The following is a 21,189-nucleotide window of genomic DNA, read 5'->3' on the forward strand; positions in this document are numbered from 1 at the left end:
AGCGCTCAACCTCCAGCAGAAGCGCCATCAAGAAGAGGGCGCAAAAGGCCGAGGCAGACTCCAGATGCTGCGGACGTGGCAACCACCAAGATCCTGGAGTCTGCCAACAGATTGATGACCATGGAGGAGGATGATGCGGACCGGGTGGGGAGTGTATTGGCTGACAATTTAAGAAAGTTAGACCCGGCTACAAGGGTGGAGGTAGAGCGCATATTTTATGAAACGCTGTACCGGGCCCGTGTGGGGACTCTGTCCCGGCACACACGGCTCACCGATGAGACCCCTCTGCCTAGGGTTGAATTTCAACCCATCAGCCCTGCCCCTATACCCCAACAAGCGGTATTTCACCCGGTGCAATATCCGCACTACCAACATTTCCAGCCACCAACTGGGCAAAGGCAGCACCAACCGGCAACTTTGGCTAATACACTCCCACCAGGTCCACCTGGTGGCCCCTTCCAGAGTTTAGTGGAAAGTCCATCTCCCTCCCAACCACCGATGGATACAGGGGATTATGGGGTGGGACAAGTTTACCACCAGATGTAAATATTTTATATAGTTTATTTAATTGCATTATTGTTTTAATAATATAGTTTAAATATTTTTATGTTTAAGTATTTCTTTATTATTTATTTCCTTGTTATTTATGTTATATTTGTTATAAGTTTATAAGTTAATAATTTATATAAAAATTAAAAATTCTCTAATCTAGTTGGTGTCCGTGTGAAAATATCATTTACCATGCAGGTTGACTATAGGGCAAAGATATACATATGGGGTACATGCATGTTGTTTCAATATTTACCTTCATGTATTGCTCCTGGAGACTGTACAAAAGTACCAGGAGAAATTGGCATAGAAATAGGTGTGGTGGAGCAACTACTTGCTAGTACATAAACACCAGTACTGGGTACAGTCTGCACTCCAGGTGTCGTGGCATTGTGCCCTCCAGGAATGCCTGGCACCTGAGTACTACCACTCACTTGCCGTGATTCGGCCTCCACCTCCCCCTCCTTGCTGCAAGAAGACGCAGAGGACAACTTGTGTAGAACTGTGAGTATACAAATTTTATTGGCAAAATATTGATTAGTACACACCAAAAAACAATATATTTACAATGACAAAAACCTATATTTTCAAGCAATCATGTCATTCTGCCACTCCACAGCCCCAACACCATTGAAATAATTCAAGTACTCGTCTCTTGACAACTTTGCTTGCGTTGATGCATTTCTGGTGTTTAAATTATTTGCCAAAGCTGTCAGACCAATAGGCTCGTCAACAACTTGGCTGTCGTCCACTGTAGCCCCCAGTTGTTGTGTGTGCACCGCTTTTCTGCGCATGTAGTTGTGCAGCACACAACAGGCCAGCACCACTTTGTCAATCTTATCTAGGCGCAGATTGATGGCACTGTGAAAAATTCTGAATTTATTACTCAGAATCCCAAACGCATTTTCAACCACTCGCCTGGCACGTGACAGGCGATAGTTAAAAATGCGCCGTTCCCTGTTCAGTGCCCTTTGTGGGTAGGGTTTAAGGACATTAGGGTGCAATGCAAAGGCCTCATCCGCCACAAAAACAAAGTTCAAACCGTGCTCATTTTCAGTCCGCTCTGGCAGATTCAGTTCATTTTTTTTCAGTTGGTCGTGGAAAAAGGTATTCTCCAGGGCTCCTCCATCTGAAACTCTACCATTTTTCCCAATGTCCACAAATATAAACTCGTATCGAGCATTAGCGATGGCCATTAGAACAATGCTGAAGAACCCCTTATAGTTATAATAAAAAGAGCCACTCTTTGCAGGGGGCATGATTCTGACGCGTTTGCCATCGATAGCTCCACCACAATTAGGGAAATTCCAAAGATCACGGAAATCACGTGCAATATTTTGCCACTCCTCCTTGGTCGATGGAAACTGCAATATAAAAGTATATGCGTATTAATAATCTGTTGGGTTGATTTTAGACCCATCAGCCCTCCCTCATTGCAGCCTCAAAGCTATTACCCGCCTTATCAAAATGACCCCCCACCCACTGGTGTAAAAGTTTAAATTAACAGGCATTGTAAAGATATACATATAGGGTACAGGTATGTGCACAGCTATACATATGGGGGACATGTATGTAATTTCCATATTTACCTTCATGTATTTGTCCTGTAGAACTTGGACGATGGCATCACAGGTGTCTGGTATTATCAACCCCAGCGCTTGAGATGATATTGCGGTGGTGAATCTCAGGTCGGCAAGGGTCCTGCCTGTTGCCAGGTAACGCAGCGTTGCCACCAGTCTCTGCTCTGCAGAAATAGGCCTCCTGAAATAGGTGTCCTCTCTCTCTATTAAAGGGGTAACCAGTGTCAGCAGCTCCATGAAGGTAGCGTCATCCATACGGAGATAATTTCTGAAATCATCAGGATTGTTCTCCCGTATCTCCTGTAGCAATGGCATGTGGGAGAAGGTGTCTCTCCTCAGAAGCCAGTCTCTGGTCCAGCAGCTCCGATTCTTGGTCCTTTTTCTTTTTTTAATAGCCTGCAATCTAATGGCCATAGCAGCCAAAATGCACGCACGAGCCTTCCTTCTCCTCAAGCTCATAATTAAAAAGGCCCAAATGCACCGATAGACGAACGAACGTACGTATATCCTGCACAGCTAGCAATGGATCTGAATAGTCACGGCTCTATTCACTGTACTACACGAACGATTCTTTGTTCCGTGATCACGCCTCGTTTTGGTATGCTCTTTTAATCCAGCCCATTATGATAATGTTGTGTACATTTTTATCGTGCGAATAGCCAGAACGGGAGAGTGTGTACGGTGGTACAATCTTTTTCTTGCGATTGTTTGGACGGGAGTACATCGGACGTCGCAAGTAAAATTGTACATATGTGTACGCGCAGATCGGTCGTATGTTTCGGACGGCCGAACGTGTATTCGGTCGATCGAACGGTCGCAAGAAAAATGAAATTGTACATATGTGTACCCAGCTTAAGGTGAAGTTCAGCAAGTGAGCAGGTGTCATTCCTGTGAAAGGGAAAATGTTTCCAAGGAAAGAAAATAGATGCCTCAAGACCCCTGGAGCAAAGGAGCTCAGGGATGGAGGTTCTTCAGTGTATCGGCAGGCTGGGAAGCCGGATCTGTTATTTATTGTCAGAAAAATGCAGTATATCTGGGAGTACTGGGAAGAAGCTCAGCAGATGATCAGCGGGTGGAGAGTATCCAGCATTCAGGACAAGTTGTGTTACCTGGGGGATGCATTCCTGCACTGTAAAGGTGAGGCCACCTCGTGGAATCTGCTGGGGGAGCCAGAGTTTGTTGAATTTACAGAGGAAGTGATTGCTACAGTTACCCAGATGCTACAAAGAGGACAATATTCTGAGGCTGAAGGACAAGTCCAGAATAAATTGATGCCCCAGATAGAACCAGAGGAAAGGTCTAGAAGGGGGCTACTGCAATCTGGCAGACAACCGAGGGGTCTGCCACAGAATTAATTGTTACCGCAAGAGAAGGGTCGTTGTCAGGGGGGCCCCTAACTGCCCTTGAAGAAATGAGTATGGAGGAGCTGATAGCAGAATGTCAGCTGCGAGGTATACCCATCCGATCCTGCACTCGCGGGGAAATCCTTCAGCAGATCCTTCACGATCAGGGGGATCCTACAAAAGCATTTACCGATTATCGGGCATGTATCCTCCATTTCGGTGCACAGCTGAGTGTGTGGGAACAATTGGAGTGTCTGGAGGAGTGCTTTATTGTGGCAGAGGAAGAGGCGATTGATCACAGGCTCCTGGACACCCCAGCATGGCAAGACCAGTGTCGCAGGGTGGCTGATGAAAGGCACCGCCTGCAACAGCTTCTCCCACAGCCTAGGGAAGAAGCTGCTCAGTGTTCTATACAGGGGAAGGTTATCCCCAAAATGAAGGAAGTGGGGCCTGTGAGCCAGGCACCCCAGGAGGAGCTGCACTACAGCTTTCCTTTTGCTGAGGTGGAAGATGCAGAATTATTAACCTGCTGCCAGGGGATCTATGAGGACTGCGTCCAGGAGGAGATCACCGTGGTTAGAGGAGTATCCGACAACATCCAGGCCACAAGCATACCAGTCGCAGATGATGTCTTGCTTCAGGCTGCCCAGCATATTCAGCTGGGGAAGGAGGTTATCCTGGAAACTGAGGACTGCGCAGAGGAAGCGGCAGGTGAGACCCAGGCTTTTGAGGGGGTAGTACTGGCCGTGGACCAGCTTGCCCTGCAGCCACCAGCGGAATTGTTCCTGATGGAGGGTCCCTTCTCAGCCCTGGGCATTGAGACCAAATGCTGTACTGAAACTTGCCATGCCCCTAGTTTGGGTTTGAGGGAGGAAGGACTTGACAGAGTGGCGGAAGTGCCAGGGCCAGAGCTCCGATATTGGGCTGCCGTTTGGCAGATGTTCCTTGGGCAAGAGGGGGAGGTGGAAACTGCTCCCTGCCCCATTGTGCCAGAGGCAAAAGTATTAGCACACCCTATAGGTGTGCCCGGTGTGAAAGTTTACGATGTTGCAGAGGGGGGGTACCCAACATTTGAAGACAGGGAAGTGCTAACTCACTTGTTAGTTAACATGCATAACTTATATTGTGATATTGCCCTTGCTGATTCTGCAAACCAGCCGCCTCTTCCAAGATGGGTTTGGTATGATGTCACTCTGTGGGACTCAGGTGGTGCGCCTCTAGCCCAGATTCTCTGCTCTGGATCACACTACAGGTTGTTATTGGTTCCAGAACAACTTGGTACCGGGACTAAAATAGTAGGGGAAGGAATGTGAGGTTATCAGACTCACTGTAAATCTGTAATTATTATATTTTATTAGGTGTAGTAATTAATGTACTTTTTAGTCCGTCGGTACCCTCTTGTTCTCCATATATGTCTATATTCCCCATAGCTGCGTGTATTTCCAGATCAGATCGCTCTTGCCCAAATATGGTCTGACATGAAATAGCCAGGAAAGAACATTGCAGGGATTCACCCATATGTTGTGTCCACAGGGGGTAATCAGGACATAATGTAATGAGACTATGATTGTGTCTCTATCTTCAGCTCCTTTGTGTCAATACCAGACTTAGTGGAACCGGGCACCACAGGGGGTGATCCAATTCCCCTGCTATCAACAGGAAGGTTGTCCACAGGGGGTGACCACCACACAACGTAATCAGCTGGGTATTATCTTGTGTTGACACTGCTCTGCATATCTCTGGCCACTTCCAGACTTTCTGGAACCAGACCCAGCAGGAGGCAGCAGCAGATGGGCAGCTGGATATTACCTGGGGGGATGTGTCTGACTCTTGGGTCCACCAATCCGAACCAAGTACCGGCCCACTGGCAGTTTAAGCCCTGTGGGAAATTGGAAGTTTTTAAAATGACTGGCACACAAGCCAGGAGGGAGATTTTGATGGACTGTCCTGGACTAAGAGGTTATGCTCTGTCTAGGTATCGTGTGGACTTATCTGCTATCACTGCTGTGTGGAGGAGTGATAGTTTTGTGCTTTGGAACGGCTGCTACAAGGACTGCCATTTTTTATATTTTATATTTTTTATACGTTTATATGCTACATTTGCCTCTTGTTCCTGTGTTTGTCTACCTGTGTGTGCTGTGATAAAAATAAACCATATTTTGGTTTCATCTGCTCGGTGTCTGAGTGATTGAAGAACTCGTATCTTCACACCCTGCATCAGTTTTAGCATGGCCAGATAATACAACTGTAGCAGGGCATGCTGGGATGTGTAGTTCAACAACAGCTGGAGTGTCAAAGTTAGCCATCACTGACTTAGGCAGAGAACAGTGGCAAATTTTACTTGGGGGGGGGGGGGGGGATACTAAGAGCCTAATTGAGACCTGTTTGCTAGGCTGTGTATATTTGCAGGTAAACTCCATTCCACCACCCACCACACACCCCTCCCCACCGCCCAAATCCCTGCATTATGCTTTGAGTGGATGTGCCCGCTTACACATCCACACGCTTGCGCCCGCGCAGAGGAAAAATAATTTGTTGGTTACTCACCATCGAATGATTTTTTCCTCTGTTCATTATGAAAAGTAAACCAGGACTTAACTTCCATCTGGACGCTTTCTGCCGAATTGGGGCGGGCGCTGACGTCATGTGATTTCATCTGCCCGCCTCAAGCACCCCGGGTGCCAGCGTCTGCTGGGGTCCGCCCAGAAATTCTATAAGCATGCCCACTGTTTTTGTGGGTACACCTATGAAACGCAGAGCGGATCCCAGTGAACATCCTCTGCCTGTCACTCAGGCAGCGAATCGGCCCCTAAGGCAGTAGTATCTCCATTTGGATTCAAAGTGTTTTACATTTAAGGGTAACACTCTTTAATAGTGAGGACAAAGAACACACAAATGCAATTATAGCTGGCAAGTGGGTCTCTCCTCCTTGGCGGGTGCAGGCGACATTCGGGAAGATGGTGCATGTGCACTAATGATCAAATACTCCGGCACTGTTTGCTTTCATTGTGCAGTACCAACTTTCTGTAGATGGCACTGGGAAGATGGTACAGCAGAGGTACTCCCGAAGGGGGGGGGGGGGTGCATTCCCGGGTCCTTCCAGCAAGCCCAGGCCTAAATAATTTGGGGGAAAGGTTTCTAGTGAAAATGTGCTGTTGCCCAATAGCAACCAATCAGATTATATATATTATCATTTAGAAAGTGCTAATAAATGAGAAGAATATAAAAGATATGTGAGTTGTGCAATTATCAGCAGCTGGCACAGGATTTGCTCGAATTTGCCCCCAAATGGCACTACCATCCACCTATTATTGTTGCTGGGAGGAAAATTCATAACTCCAACTGACCACTGTATGTGGGACAATTGCATCGGTTCCTAATTATCCCATCTCCTCTAATACCATCTATATCATGTTCCACCGAATACCTCAGCAACATTTATTCTACCTATGGAATGGTAACAAATGTAACATTTATTCAGTTGGACATCTATATAGATCAGGGGTGGGGAACCTTTTTTCTACCGAGGGCCATTTTGAAAATTTGAAAACCCTTCGGGGGCCATATAAAAATTATCAATTATCGGCATATACGCATGGGCATTATACACAGGGCAGCGGCATATACGCGTGGGCATTATACACAGGGCAGCGGCATATACATGTGGGCATTATACACACGGGCAGCGGCATATACGCGTGGGCATTATACACAGGGCAGCGGCATATACATGTGGGCATTATACACAGGGCAGCGGCATATACATGTGGGCATTATACACATGGGCAGCGGCATATACATGTGGGCATTATACAGAGGGCAGCGGCATATATATGTGGGCATTATACACAGGGCAGCTGCATATACATGTGGGCATAATACACAAGGGCACCGGCATATACATGTGGGCATTATACACACTGGCAGCGGCATATACATGTGGGCATTATACCCAGGGCAGCGGCATATACATGTGGGCATTATACACAGGGCAGCGGCATATACATGTGGGCATTATACACAGGGCAGCGGCATATACATGTGGGCATTATACACAGGGAAGCGGCATATACATGTGGGCATAATACACAAAGGCAGCGGCATATACATGTGGGCATTATACACAGGGCAACGGCATATACATGTGGGCATAATACACAAGGGCAGTGGCATATACATGTGGGCATTATACACAGGGCACTGGCATATACATGTGGGCATAATACACAAGGGCAGTGGCATATACATGTGGGCATTATACACAGGGCAGCGGCATATATATGTGGGCATTATACACAGGGCAGTGGCATATACATGTGGGCATTATACACAGGGCAGCGGCATATACATGTGGGCATTAACCCCTTCCTGACAGAGCCAGTTTTTGCGTTCCTGACAGAGCCCTTTTTTTCAAATCTGACATGTATCACTTAAGTGGGTATAACTTTTTTTTGCTTTTACTTATCCCAGTGATTTTGAGATTGTTTTCTCGTGACACATTGTACTTCAAGTTAGTGGTAAATTTTGGTCGATACAGTCTGTGTTTTTTTGTGAAAAATACCAAAATGTCGTAAAAAAATGGAAAATTTTGCGATTTGCAAAATGTTAAATTTTCTGCTTGTGAGACAAATAATCTTACCACTCAAAATAGTTAATAACTAACATAGACCATATGTATACTTTATGTTGCCATCATTATTTCAACCTCATTTTCATTTTTTTGGACACTAGGAGGCTTAAAATATGAATAGCAAATTCTCAAATTTTCAAGAAAATTTCAAACACTGATTTTTTTAGGGACCAGTTCAGTTCTGATGTGACTTTGAGGGACTTGTATGTGAGACACCCCCATAAATGATGCCATTTCAAAAACTGCACCCCTCACAGTATTCAAAACAGCATTTTGGAAGTTTGTTAACCCTTTAGGTGTTTCACAGGAATTAAAACAAAGTGTAGGTGAAATTTCAAAATTTCATTTTTTTTGCAGAGTTTCAATTTTAATACATTTTTCTAACGAATACAGTAGATTTTACTAGAGAAATGTGACTAAAAATTGATTCCCCCAATTCTTTGGTTTTCATAAATATCCTATATGTGGCCCTAGTGTGCACGGTGACCAAACCACAGGCTTCATAATAGAAGGAGCACCTACTTGATTTTGGAGCCTCCTTTTTATGAGATTATTTTTTAGGCACCATGTAGGTTTCTAGGCACCATAAGATGCTAAAAGTTAGGAACCCCCCCACAAGTGACCCCATTTTGCAAACTACACCCTTCAGGGAATTCATCTAGGGGTATAGTGTACATTTCAAACCCCCAGGGGTTTCACCAATTGTGGTACAACTGGGCAGTGAAAATAAAAAAAAATTTTTTTTCATTTTCACAGCTCAGTTGTATCAAAATTGGTGAAACCCCTGGGGGTTTGAAATGTACACTATACCCCTTGATGAATTCCCTGAAGGGTGTAGTTTGCAAAATGGGGTGACTTGTGGGGGGGTTCCACTGTATTGGTGCAACATAGCACCCACCATTCATTCCACCAAAATCTGTGCTGCAAAATCCAAAAATCACTCCTTCCCTTCTGAGTCCTGCCATGCACCCAACTGGTATTTTTTGGTCACATGTGAGGCATTGCCGTACTCGGGAGAAATTGGGGCACAGATTTTGGGGTGCTTTGTCTCCTTCATTCCTTGTGAAAATGAAAAATTTTGAGCCAGATCTGCATTTTTGTGTAAAAAAATGTAATTTTTTACAGAAAAATGCAGTTCTGGCTCAAAATTTTTCATTTTCACAAGGAATGAAGGATACAAAGCACCCCAAAATCTGTGCCCCAATTTCTCCCGAGTACGGCAATGCCTCACATGTGACCAAAAAATACCAGTTGGGTGCATGGCAGGACTCAGAAGGGAAGGAGTGATATTTGGTGGTGGAATGAATGGTGGGTGCTATGTCGCATTAGCAAGACCCCCGAAGCACCAATACAGTGGAACCCCCCCACAAGTGACCCCATTTTGGTCACCAGCTTTGGGAGGGGGGCTGGCGCTGCGGCAGCCGGGTGGGTGGGAGTGAGGGGGGCTGCCGGGTGGGAGGGGGGGGGCTGGCGATCGGTGGTGATCGGTGCTGTACTTAACAGCACCGATCACCACCGATCACTGTGTTTCCGAGCGGCTTAGCCGCCGGTAACACAGAAAACGCTGCAATTGGCTGTTCACATTTGAACAGCCAATCGCAGCGATCGCCGCGAGGGGGGATGTCTGCTGTCAGGGACAGCAGACATCTCCAAACTGTCACCGCGTCTATAGACGCGGTGACAGTTTAAAACCATGACGTATATATACGTCTTCGGTCGGGAAGTACCTCCCGACCATGACGTATATATACGTCATATGTCGGGAATATCTTTCTATATATATATATATATATATATATATATATATATATATATATGTGTGTGTGTGTGTGTGTGTGTGTGTGTGTATGTATGTATGTATATATATATATATATATATATATATATACACACACATATATATACACACATATATCTGTCTATATATATATATAGTAGGTGATTCATCGTGCCCTACGGGCGCTCTTCACACCGTCGTAAGGGGCTGCGCCCCCTTAATTTGTGAACGTTTGTATATGAGAAATATGGTTAGAATTGTATGAAAGATGCCCTGTATTGCAACTTAGGTGTCCGCGAATCGCGGGGGGGGGGGTCGCGGAGGGTGCCGCAAATTGCAGGAGGGGGGGTCGCGGGGGGTGGATGCTGTGAATCGCGGGAGGGGAGGGATTGCAGAGAATCGCGGGAGGGGGGTCGCGGGGTGGGTTGCCGCAAATCGCGGGAGGGGGGTTGCGGGGGCGGGGGTTGCGGCGAATCATGGTAGGGGGGGTCGCGGGGGGTGTGCCGTGAATCACGGGAGGGGGGGTCACGGGGTGGGGTGCCGAGAATCGCGGGGGGGTGTGTGTGTGCCGTGAATCGCGGGAGTGGGGGTTGCAGTGGGGGTGGGGGGGGTGTGACGCGAATCGCCACAAGAAAAAATCAACACAGAAAGGTCAACACATGTAAATGTTGACATAAGTGTGGCACTTCATTGGTGTCCATGTCGACACATGAAAATGAATATGAAAACATTAAAAAAATGAAAAAAAAAACTTCAAAAACTCATGTCAACCTTTTTCATTGTCAACCATAGCCATGTCAGTGTTTTCCATGTGCAATTTAATTCTGGAGCTGCCGCGAATCGCGGGGGGGGGTGCCGCGAATTGCGGGAGGGGGGGTTACGGGGCGGGGGTTGCGGCGAATCATGGGAGGGGGGGTCGCGGGGTGCGGTGCCGAGAATCGCGGGGGAGGTGTGTGTGTGTGTGCCGTGAATCGCGGGAGTGGGGGTTGTGGGGGGGGGGGGGGGGGTGTGACGCAAATCGCCACAAGAAAAAATCAACACAGAAAGGTCAACACATGTAAATGTTGACATAAGTGTGGCACTTCATTGGTGTCCATGTCGACACATGAGAATGAATATGAAAATATTCAAAAAATGAAAAAAAAACCTTCAAAAACTCATGTCAACCTTTTTCATTGTCGACCATAGCCATGTCAGTGTTTTCCATGTGCAATTTAATTCTGGAGCTGCCGCGAATCACGGGGGGTGCCGCGAATTGCGGGAGGGGGGGTCGCGGGGTTGGGTGCCACGAATCGCGGGAGGGCGGGGTTCACAGGGGTTCCGGTGGGGGTTTGCCGCGAATTGCGGGAGGTGGGGGGTCACGGGGGGTGCCGCGAATCGCGGGAGGGGGGGTTGCGGGGGGGTGTGACGCGAATCGCCACAAGAAAAAATCAACACAGAAAGGTCACCACATGTAAATGTTGACATAAGTGTGCCACTTCATTGGTGTCCATGTTGACACATGACAATTAATATGAAAACATTCAAAAAATTAAATAAATCTTCAAAAACTCATGTCAACCTTTTTCATTGTCCACCATAGCCGTGCCAGTGTTTTGCATGTGCCATTTAATCCTGGGGCTGCCGCGAATCGCGGGGGGTGCCGCGATTTGCGGGAGGGGGGGGGGTTGCGGGGGGTGGGTGCCGCGAATCGCGGGAGAGCGGGGTTCATGTGGGTTCTGGTGGGGGGTTGCCGCGAATTGCGGGAGGGGGGGGGAGGTCGCGGGGGGGTGCCGCGAATCGCCGGAGGGGGGGTTGCGGGGGGTGTGACGCGAATCGCCACAAGAAAAAAATCAACACAGAAAGGTCAACACATGTAAATGTTGACATAAGTGTGGCACTTCATTGGTGTCCATGTCGACACATGAGAATGAATATGAAAATATTCAAAAAATGACAAAAATACTTCAAAAACTCATGTCAACCTTTTTCATTGTCGACCATAGCCATGTCAGTGTTTTCCATGTGCAATTTAATTCTGGAGCTGCCGCGAATCACGGGGGGGTGCCGCGAATTGCGGGAGGGGGGGTCGCGGGGGTGGGTGCCGCGAATCGCGGGAGGGCGGGGTTCACAGGGGTTCCGGTGGGGGGTTGCCGCGAATTGCGGGAGGTGGGGGGTCACGGGGGGGTGCCGCGAATCGCGGGAGGGGGGGTGTGACGCGAATCGCCACAAGAAAAAAATCAACACAGAAAGGTCAACACATGTAAATGTTGACATAAGTGTGCCACTTCATTGGTGTCCATGTCGACACATGACAATGAATATGAAAAAATTAAAAAAATTAAAAATAAATCTTCAAAAACTCATGTCAACCTTTTTCATTGTCGACCATAGCCATGTCAGTGTTTTGCATGTGCCATTTAATCCTGGGGCTGCTGCGAATTGCGGGGGGGGGGGGGGGGTGCCGCGAATCGCGGGAGGGGGGTCGCAGAGGGGGTGCCGCCAATCGTGCAAGGGGGGGTCGCGGGGGGGGTCTTTTTGCCGTGAATCGCGGGAGGGAGGTCGCGGGGGGGTGTGTTTTTTCCACGAATCAGGGGGGGGGAGGGTTTGCCGCGATTCGCGGGAGGGGGGGTCGCGGGGTGGTGGTTATGCCGCGAATTGCGGGAGGGGTCGTGGGGGGGTTCTTTTTGCAGCGAATCGCGGGAGGGGGGGTCGCGGGGGTGTTTTTGCTGCGAATCGCGGTAGGGTGGGTCGCGGGGGAGCGGGTGTTTTTGCCGCGAATCGAGGGAGGGGGGGGGCGCGGGGGGGGGGGTTTGCCGCAAATCGCGGGAGGGGGGCGCTCATGGGAAGGCAGTGGGTGTCTGGCACTGTCTGTGGGCTCACTGGGCTGGTTCTCGGTCACATACCTCCCAACATGACCCTCTCCAGGAGGGACACAATGCTCTGTTTCTAGACTTCCCCTTAATGTATGATTGCCATCACCTGTTTTAAACAGGTTAATTTCTCAGAAAGGTGTTCAGCACAGATGAAGGCAATTACACATTAAGAGGAAAGTCCAGGAACAGAGCGTTATAGACACAGACACCCACTTTGAGTGACAGATGTAGCCAAATATATAGGAGATATATATATATATATACATATATATATGTGTGTATATATATATATATATATACATATATACACATACATATATGTGTGTATATATATATATATACACATACACACATATATATATATATATATATATTTATATATATATATATTTCAGTACCTTTTTTTTATTTTTTTAACTCATTGCTGGGGTGGGAGGGGGGAAGCGCTGCGTGCGCTGAGGCTCCGTGCTGCTGCTGCTGCCGGGGGACCTGGCGTGCTGCTGCTGCTGCCGGGGGACCTGAGGGAGCTGCCGGGTGAGTGCCGGGTGGGTGGGAGGGGGGTGCTGCTCATCGGTGGTGATCGGTGCTGCACCGATCACCACCGTTTTCGGTAACACAGGAAACGCTGTGAATGGCTGTTCAGATTTGAACAGCCAATCACAGCGATCGCCGACCGGGGGGGGCACCCCTGCCCCCCCTGGGCGGCGAGGGGGGATGTCTGCTGTCAGGGACAGCAGACATCTCCTAACTGTCACCGCGTCTATAGACGCAGTGACAGTTACAAGCCATGACGTACATGTACGTCAAATGTCGGGAAGTACTTCCCGACCATGACGTACATGTACGTCAAATGTCGGGAAGGGGTTAAACACAGGGAAGCGGCATATACATGTGGGCATAATACACAAGGGCAGCGGCATATACATGTGGGCATTATACACAGGGCAACGGCATATACATGTGGGCATAATACACAAGGGCAGCGGCATATACATGTGGGCATTATACACAGGGCAGCGGCATATACATGTGGGCATTATACACAGGGCAGCGGCATATACATGTGGGCATTATACACAGGGCACCGGCATATACATGTGGGCATTATACACAGGGCAGCGGCATATACATATGGGCATTATACACACTGACAGCGACATATACATGTGGGCATTATACACACTGGCAGCGACATATACATGTGGGCATTATACACACTGGCAGCGACATATACATGTATACATGTGGGCATTATACACACGGGCAGCGACAACAGGGCTGGCTAATTAATGTCCAGCATTGTGAGGGTGATATGGATGACTTACAGATCCAGGGGTTGTCATTTATTCATAAAAAGTGACAGTGTGGAGGAAGGGGGGGGGGGGGGTGTCACCCCCAAACAGGTTAATTTGATTATGTCTGATTATGATAATCAGACATAATCACATAAACCTGTTTGGGGGTGAATCCAGGGGTAAATGACAACCCCTGGATCTGTCAGTCACTGGGGAAGGGAGGGTGAGAGGAGCGGCATTTACCTTTTCATGTTTATACTGATTAAGCTGCAGCAGCACAGCGTGAGGGCTGCTGCTGCTGTACAGTCTCTGACTTTGACCTCCGATGCTCCCGCCCATGCAGTGAATGGCGGGCGCATCCAAAACCTCACAAGTCCCCCTCCCTACCGCCCGTATCACGCCCGCCAATCACCGCCGGCGCATCACCTCCACAGCCACTGTTATTGGCGGGCGCGTCCTCTGAACATCTCCCCGGCGGCAGCAGCAGCAGATTATCCGTGCGGGCGGCTGATATGTGATATAGGCGGGCGGCTGTACTTTAAACAGTAATATAGACAGGCGGGCGGGCCGGACATAATGGGTGCGGGGGCCGTATCCGGCCCGCGGGCCGGAGGTTCCCCACCCCTGATATAGATCAACAGACATTCTATTCTGGCTAATCTCATACATGTAATGGTGAATTTCTATGCACACTGCGGCATTTTATACTTAGTGTCAGGGCTGGGCAACACCGGCCCTCCAGATGTTAATGAACTACACATCCCAGGATGCTTTGCATTAGTTTTGCTATGTGGCCATACTGAAACTGATGCAAGGCATGCTGGGATGTGTAGTTCATCAACATCAGGAGGGCCGGTGTTGCCCAGCACTGCATAATGTGTATGTTTTACGCGGTACATGTTTCGCTTTTAAAATTATCCATTTTGAATGAACCGTCTTGTAAAAAAAAAATTCAGCCAGCGCTGGCACATATACAATTTTCTTTCTGAAATAAGAAGAATATGATTAGTTGCTATGGGCAACATCCGATCAACAATAGAACTCCCATATTATTACATTTGCTCTTAGTAATAATTGCAATATTGCACTAGTACAGCGGTTCTCAAACTGTGGGTCCTGACCCCAAAGTGGGTCCCGGCCTTCTCAGCATGGGGTCCCGACTCTATGTTGCTGACCATCAGGCTAATGTATCTGTGAATGGGGACAGGGTATAACCAGGGCAAATCTTAACAGCAGTGTAGGCCCCTGGGCAAAGCAATGCACGGGGGCCCTTACCCATTCTTCCCTCCTAGGGGTGGGGGGTGCTATCAGCAGCAGCTTTGATGTCCCACAGGTGGCAGGGGGTGCTCTATCTTCCACTCAACATGTAGGACCTGGAGCAGTAACTTCTGCTAATTACTTATAATGGAGTGGGCTTAATATTCGTCAGCTGGAAGGGCAGCTTTTTTGACTGCAGATATTACCATTATCTGGAAATAGATTTCTTAGCCTTCAATAGTATAAAAACTAGTCACAACTTTCAGGAGGTGCTGGGGACTTGGGGATCAGAGACCAGGAGCCAGAGCAATCCATTGACAAAAATATAAAACTGTACACCAGACGTTTGGAGCTGGAAAAGGGACCGGCTGCTGGAAGGCTGATATCTCTGGTTCTGGGCAAGATAGAGACACGCGGCTAGGATCCACGGAAAGGGAAGAGTCCCAGCTTTTGGCATATAGGGCCTTATTCTAGTTCACTATTTCTGACCAAATCCTTCTTAGATGGACAAAACCATGTGCACTACAGGGGGGCAGATGTAAAATGTGCAGAGAGAATTCAAGAGAACCCCACCCAAATCTAATTCTCTCTGCACATGTTACATCTGCCCCACCTGCAGTGCACATGGTTTTGTCCAGCTAAGAAGGAATTGGCCTCTAAGAGTGAACTAGAATAAGGCCCATAGTCTCAGAAAAACTCTAAGTCAGACAGATCCTGAGAAATATGACTGGGAATTGCAATTAACAGGTCGGATGTGGACTGCTGCTTTGAAGTTGGATATCTCCATTTCCCCAGGGCCGATTTTCAAAATTCGGGAATCCCTGGAAAAAGGGGATCCTTAGCTATCAGCAGACAGCCCATATACACCTGAGGCCCCTGGGCAAGGGCGCATTAAGCCCATACAAAAAGACGGCCCTGGGTATAACTGGGTAATTGACTGCTTCCCTATTCCATCCCCCTGTCACTCTTTTCCATCCCCCCCATTACCCACTGCCTCCCTGTCACAAAAGCGGTCACTTCACTGACCATACATGTGGTGGCCATTCAGAAGTAACTTGCTGGGGTCCTTTAATAATTTTTATGGCCTGACGGGGTCCCTGAGCAAAATAGTTTGAGCACCCCTACACTAGTAGATCAGATCTACTACACTAGTAGATCACAATAATCAGATCTATTTTGTCGGTAAGAGCCATGGATTGTCGAATTTGTGGCCATTTTTCAACAATCCGCATCCGTTTCTGCCAATCCTCAGACGTCCTGACACTCCACAACCGGAAAATTGAATTCCAACTGTCGAGAAACAAAAACGACCTGGAATAATGCCTATCGGGATGTGGCGAATATCCCCAATGACTTTTTAATTTTTTTTATATTCTTTTTTCTACATGACCAATTTTACCCATATATAAATGATTTTTAGTGATGGTCCTACAAAAGCCGAGATAAATGGGTTCCCATAGGTAAACATAACTGTATCTTTGCAGTTGTGCTCTGTGTGTGTTCGCTTTGCAAACTGAAATGGGTTTTTCTTATACAGGATATTTACACACTGTACACAGCGACTGTTTAAAGTGGCATTATAGAACAAACAGAGTAGGACGGCTGAATTAAATCATAATGCCCGATGACTTCTGGCAAAATAAATTGGCAGATCCTATCAGTGGCGGATTCAGGGGGGGGGCACCCGGGCACGTGCCCCCCCTGTCATTTATTTTGTAGCTGAGGACCAGGGCTTTCCAACGAGCCCAGCCCCGTGTCTCTAGCCCCCCGGGAACCGGAGATATCGCCTGGCAAACCTGTAACGTTTTTTCCCCATAGGATAATATGGGACCCGTCAATTCCGACCCCCACCCGATTCCGACAGCTGCCAGTTCCCGCCCTGGCATCACAGAAGCTTGTGGTTGATTTTCCAAATCACTGGGCCTTCAATATGATATCAGGCTGGTCCAAATCGGTCAATCGGTTCCAGAGATATTGCATGTAAACCGTTTTTTTATTTTTATGTAATTTCATAGCTGTTCATGTTCTTTGAGGGCAGATTACTCTGGAACCAAACGTTCCAATTTCACTGGACCAAAATCATTGAAAGCCCAATCAAAAGTTCTTCAATATAATACTTGTCTCATGTAAATGGGTCAGTTGGTTCCGAAGATATAGCCGGTTAAATGAGATAACTGGTTAAAGGGGGGGATGGGTGGTTTTCTCTCCCCCTCACACCAGAAAATGCAGGGACTAGGCTGGTGTAAAAGGGGCCAACCTGGGAATGCATTTTCTGGTGTGAAAGGGGTATTATTTCAAATAGCCGGGACCTGCAGTGCTCTGAATACAGCCAGGCTCTGCCACTGTCAGTGGCTATCACTTCTGCCTGGCGGCGGCTGTCCCCCATTTACCACGAGCATGTATTCCCCCTTGGCAATGAGCATGTAATCCCACATGGCAACGAGCATGGAACCTCTGGCAATGAGCATGTAGAGAAGCAGCACTTATGTAGCATAAGTTTTAATAGGCATTATGGTGTTTGGCATAACACATAATGGACATAATGGCGTGTAACTTAACGTGTAATGGACATTATGGTGTAAATGTTTAATGCAAGCCTTTGGTGGACAATGTCCCTGTTTATGAAGTGTATTGTGAATTTTGGCTTAATCTGTGTGGCATTATGTGAATTCTGGCTCAATCCATGTGGCATTATGTGAATTTTTTCCCAATTCGTGTGGCATTATGTGAATTTTGGCTCAATCCATGTGGCATTATGTGAATTTTGGCTCAATCCGTATGGCATTTTATGCATTTGGCTCAATCCGTGTGGCATTATGTGAATTTTGACACAATCCATTTGGCATTATGTAAATTTTGGCTCAATCCGTGTGTGTGTTATTATGTACATTTTGGCTCATTTCATGTGGCATTATGTCAATTTTGGCTCATTCTATTTGGCATCATGTGTAAGGGGCAAGTATAATGGGGTCTAGTATTTTGTTGCATAATGTGTAGAAGTTGTATATGGTGTTGACATGCCCCCTGTTGAGTGGCCACACCCCCTTTTCCGGAGCACGCCTTTGACGCGCGCACAACTACATCCTTCACTTTTGTCGCCATGGTGGGCCTGCGTACTTTAAATGCCAGGGCCTATTTTTAATCCCATTGCCACCCTCTCCTGCCGCTCTCTTAGCATGTACACTGGCACCACTAACACCGCCCCTCCCCCACCCAAACCCTTTTTTATCATGGTGCCCCCCCTGTCATTTTATCCTGGATCCGCCCCTGGATCCTATGTACATATACTGTTGTATCTTCCAGCTGCTAAATCTCTTGTAAGGGGGTTTCTAACATAAAAGTGATGTACTGTATTACCTGTATCATACAGTACTGTACTATTTGGCTAGGTGTTTAATCCACTTCTCTTTCTTGTTGCCTATGGATATGGCATGCTGCATCGCATGCAATGGGACACAATTAGAGAGCAGGTTGCACAACTGTGAAGATGCAGTAAAAAAACAAAAACAATTTTCAGGATTTTCACTTCATTTTCAAATACTTTTAAGCCCCTCCTCCGGGGTACCACTGCTGAGGGATTCGCCAGCAAAAGCCGTCAATACCCTATTAAAGCCTATAGGCTTCTCTCAGCTGTGGTCTTTGAGGGATCCGTCAAGGATAGCTGCGGTAGTACTGCTCTGTCGGTGCCCATGTGCCCATGTTTGGCAATCCAAAGAGGCTTCTGTAATATCTGTTGTTTTTCGTTTAGCAGTAGACTTCAAAGTTCCAACTGAGATCTCATCCTAGCAGAGAGGCAAGGGTTCTTCCCCCCAGCATCCATAAATCCACAACCAGGATAGCATGCATGAATAGAACATTTAGTTTAAATGACTCCAGGTGAGAACTGGAATGGGTAGCAAGATGATTTCAAGAAATTACAATGTTTACTATAAATTAAATTCAGTATCACATGTACTGGCAACTGTATCAGTAATGCACTATCACCATAAAACTATGGAATGTGTAAGAATATTCATATACACAGATTATACCGAAACTCGATATTCACATAAACATGACGTGCATTCTGCTAGCACTCTTCAAATGCCTCTATAAGTAATGGAGGATCCTCTAACCCAAATACCAATGTTAAGAACACTATATTTAATTAAGAGTCTGAAAATAGGTGGTTATTCTATTCGGCTCATTCACCCCACGCGTTTGCAAGGGGGTGCGATGTTTTATGCGCATGTGCGGATTCTAATTCTCTTTTTCCCCAGCTGCATAAGGTGAGAAATCAGGGAGATTGGTAGACTCTTCAGGGAGAGAGGGAGATTGGTCCTATTTCAGGGAGTCTCCTGCAGGATGCAGGACGGTAGGCAACTATGAGCTCCTGTGACTGTGAAGGCGCTGGCAGTTTGGGTTAACCCTTAGCAGGTGACATCCAGGTGCGGCACGCACCCCCTCCACACCCTAGTTATGCCACTGTATACAGTTTCTATTAAACAGATTTTACCCTCACATATACCAATGTCTGGTAAACACATTCACTTTGGTCGAAATTCCAAACTTTTGCCCGTTTCCTTAAGCCTACCTCTGTGAGCCGACGAGCAGTCATCGGAGCTTTGACAAACATTCAAATCTGATAACCCAAAACGCAGAGCTGAACAGGCTTACAGTATATTCTACATGACATATGGGGTTGAGGCAATGGTAGAAATCTTTTTTAATTACACACAGGTTTTGGGAAGGCTTATTTATTAGCCCTGGATTATAAACAGCTTCTGTTCTGTGTAATGAGCTTATGACTCAGAGTTCCACGATCAGCCGAGAAAGTCTAAGTGATCTGAGAAAATCACAGACGTTCGCAAGTCCAATCTATACCCTGGGTCCACCAATGAAGGTCGACAGGCCTTTGGTTGACACAGACAAAAAGATTGACATGCCTAATTTCGCCAGCGTCATAGGGTCGACACATGTATTAGGTCGACATTGGGCAGGGCAGCAGTCCAAAGGTCCACATGGTTTTTTCAACCCAAATGCGACATAGTCAACATGGACCCCGTACCAGTGCACCGCGTCAATGCGATGCGATCTCCAGGTTTCGGGCATGGTGCCTCGCTACGCTCAGCGCACTATTCTATTTCATGACCTAACGACCGTGTCCCGTCCTCAAGACACACAGGGGTAAATTTGTTAAGATGGGATTTCTATTGAAAATGGGATATTGCCTATAGCAACCAATCGGATTCTACTTCTAATTTTTTTTAGCAACTTACTACTAGAATACAATAAATAAAATCTTATTGGTTGCTGTGGGTAAAACAACCCATCTTCAAGAGAACTCCCATCTTAATAAATGTACCCCAGTGGGTACACACTGGCAGATATGTTCTCCAAACACACTGTCCAATCCATCAGGACCGACGTCACAACTGAACGGGCCATGGGCAACAAGTTCTAAGCACCCGCACTTTGAGATATATATATATATATATATATATATATATACTTTATATATACCTCACAAAATTGTAACAGGCTGGTAGATAAGTAAATGTGGGGTAGAGAAGGGTATATACTTATGTTAATTGTCATTTCTTTTTCGCTACACTTAAAAATAACTAATCATCATCAAAGCAGTCATGTTGTCGGGCTAAAAAAAAGCAACCAAGGTAGTAATATGGGCACTGCCAGGGGTGTGGTGCCAAGAGCAGCCACGTAATAGTGGGGTAGTCAGTCCCACAACAAAAAGCTAGAAGAAAAATAAACAAGTGGTGCTGGGAAATAGTAACAACGTTTATTTAAAAATTGATGAATTGAGAAACATTAAACACAATCACATAAAATAAAACCAAGATAGGATTTGTGGATTATGGATCAGGATTATCAAAAAGTCCCGTTCCTTTGTAGTCGCGATGAGT

The sequence above is a fragment of the Crinia signifera genome, chromosome 3, assembly GCF_055691185.1.
Source record: "Crinia signifera chromosome 3, ASM5569118v1, whole genome shotgun sequence".
Taxonomy (NCBI): domain Eukaryota; kingdom Metazoa; phylum Chordata; class Amphibia; order Anura; family Myobatrachidae; genus Crinia; species Crinia signifera.